The sequence below is a fragment of the Opisthocomus hoazin genome, chromosome Z (assembly GCF_030867145.1).
Source record: "Opisthocomus hoazin isolate bOpiHoa1 chromosome Z, bOpiHoa1.hap1, whole genome shotgun sequence".
NCBI classification, from domain to species: Eukaryota; Metazoa; Chordata; class Aves; order Opisthocomiformes; family Opisthocomidae; genus Opisthocomus; species Opisthocomus hoazin.
The window spans coordinates 35,664,070-35,667,195 of record NC_134454.1 but is presented as its reverse complement, the minus strand read 5'-3'; positions in this window follow the sequence as shown (position 1 = coordinate 35,667,195).

Genomic DNA, 3,126 nt, shown 5'->3' with positions numbered 1-3,126 from the left:
GGGGAATAATTAAAAGTATGTTTGAGGGATTTCAAGACCTCCTTGAAGACAAATTTTGTCTTCTGCTACGAATGTAAAGCTTCTCAGTAGATGACACAATTCTTCTCTTGGCATCATTTTCTGAGCTAGAATGGAAGCTCTTAGAAAGAACAGCAAACAGCATGCAGGAGCACTTCACATTAAACCTTTGTCATTAGGCCTGCCTTAGGTTTTATGAAGTGGAAGTACTTGGGATTTACTCGGATCAGAACTCAGCATGCAATATAAAATGCCTTACTAGGGAACTGAATGAGGAATCAAACTGCCTTGGGTCAGCACCAACTGCTGTACTGGCTGAGACAAATGGACACTATAGTCCCATAACCTGGATGTCGCAGGAGAGGAGTCAAGAGATCACGTAGGCGGATCTGATCTAGTAGTTAGTTGAATTGGTCTTGATCAGTAAATTTAGGTATGTAAAATAATAGGTACAGATGGACCTGTGGCCAGTCTTCTGCTATACTCAAAGTTAGTACGGGATACAAAGATTATCGCTTAAGCTTATGTGGTGGCATGGCTCCCCATATCAGACCTCCTGGCGACCTCAGAACCAGCTGACACTGTGTTCTTGCCTGTACTGCAAGAGCAGTGATCTGGGATGACTTGGCACTTTTCTTGTCTTTGTACAACAGCAGTGAGCCGGGATGACCTGGCACTTCCTTTGTGTTTGTACAAGAGCCGTGAGCTGGGATGATCAGGCACTCCCTGACCGCACCTGGAATTCCGGCTGCCCGCATCGCACCTGCCCGGTAAATTATACATTCTGGCAAATACTGGAATTGTATGGTTGCTGTGAAGATACCAGGATAACCTCATATGGATTGTGGCCAGGATGGAAATTTACCAATGCCTAAAGTCAATCATCTCCTGACCCTATAAGCAGCGGTACCAAATGAGGTCCTTTGAGGTCTCCTGGACCGCAGTGGGCTGCGCCCAGCATCTCCCTCTGAGTGGGATGGCTCTGAGAGCCCTACAATCCTGAAGTTCAAAGTTACTATCACTGATGGGATCTGGGCTGAACTCACTCCCTGAGGCTCAGCCTTCACCTGTTGAGAAAAATCATTTAAAGTATTTCACTGAACTCCAGGGGAATTTTTAACACGTACCTTTATCTAGACATATTGTCTGCATGCGTGTGTGTCTATCAATTGAAATCACAATATCCTATTATTGTGATTGTAGTTAATACTTTTTAACCACTTTGTAAATGCTAAGTTAACCAATGATCAATTACTACTACATTTGTGTGATTCTCTCCAACTATGAACAAGCCTGAAACTGCTGCTAGATATATCCTTTAGATAGAAACCATTGCAGCCTAAGGCTAAGTCTTGATCCAGCTGCACCTAGGCTCCTCTCTGAGAAGGAGTTTAGAAAGCAAGTGGATCCACTCCGAACCTGGTGACCCAATGGGAGGGTCTCCCTTGCCCCTTAAATCTTTTGCCAATCTCTACAAACCATTCTATCTCAATCCTACTTTGATCTTGTATTCCATTCATTTAACAAGTAATAGTGAACCTTGCCAACGAGCTTTGTTAAATCACATTTTATAAATTCTTATTAAAATCACTTCTTGCAAACACCTTTGATGGCAATTCTTTAAGCAACCTAACCACTCATTCACGACAGCTTACTGTAGGTACATTAAATGTTACATGCATGCAAAAAATGTCACTTACCAACCCATCTGTCTCGTGTCAGGTAAGGGATCTCTCAGCATTGAGGGGTAAGCTGGAGGGGCACCCCTGCTCAAGCCAGCTGCTATGGAGGGAGAGCTCAAGGGGTCCTGACGGCTGCAGATATTTATAGCGTCAAGTGGTTGATTTGCAGGCAGAATTTCTGCTGAGTTAACGCAGTTTCAGCTACTTATCAGCCCAGTCTCCAGCCAAACCTTTTTTTTTTTGGATTTGGTGCTGTGTTCTCATTGATAGCCTCATACAATAGGACTGACTTTGATCAGGCCTACTTGCTGAGCATCTGCCTGGTTCAAAGTTCAGTTAGTTCAAACAGGAGGAGTGCATACATCACACTCTACCCTGTGGCTGCAGTCAATCCACTTCACAGAGTGGTGGTACGGTCACCTTTTGCCTCTGTGGCATAAATACAGGGTGGTAAAGACATCACCTTTTCAGTAAGGCTGGTAAATAAGTTAATATATCAGATTTGCTGATTAATATCAACATGTTCACTCATAGCTCTCATATGTTGAGATAAGGACCATAATTTGATATATAAACAAAGGGTTAACAAAAAACACATGACAAAGAAGATTAACAAGACTAAAGTTGGGTGTAACATCAAATTCAAAGCTCCGGTTGCCGTTTGTGACCATCCAAGGAAAATTTCTCCACCAGTGATATTCTCCATCTTTCTTCACTCTGTCGAGGACAGCGTATATCACTTCTGCATCATGATGCACAGTGATTAGTGTTCTTTGTCCATTGTTTTGAACTTGTTTTAGCAATTGAGACAGGTCATCATGTTGCAACAGTTTTCTTACCAATGTGAGATTCATTCCAATACGGGTTGGTAATAAATCTTCATACAGTGTGTAGATACAGTGTAGGAATTGGTGGGTTGTGACACGAGCTGAATAGTTAAAGTCGCATCCCATACTTTTAGCAAAAATGCAAATACAGATATGTGAGTGACTGTGTGTATCTACAGTGCTGTTCTTCATAAATACAGAATCATAAAGGGTTCTCAGGCAAACACATCCATGTCCAGCATATACAAGTACAGTTTCAGGGGTTTCATCAGGATGCATTTCCAAACGGCAAAAATTCTGTTCAGTGTCACGACAAACGTCTTGGGCTTTAATACTATTGCTTTCACAAAGAAATCCTTGTTGGTTTTGTACAACACATGCAGCAACACCGACAGTTTGCCATTTGTTCCCATTTTGCTGGGCCCATACTCTGTGTTCTAACAGGTAGAGTACAGTTCCATGGTGAATTAATCCCAGCATAATGATTTGGTATATGGTAGATACTGAAGCATTGTGTATTGTTAAAACAGAAGCTATGGCTTTACTGCTAGTGGGGTCATAAGTGAAGCTGACTAGATACCTCTGAGATTGGAAATCTT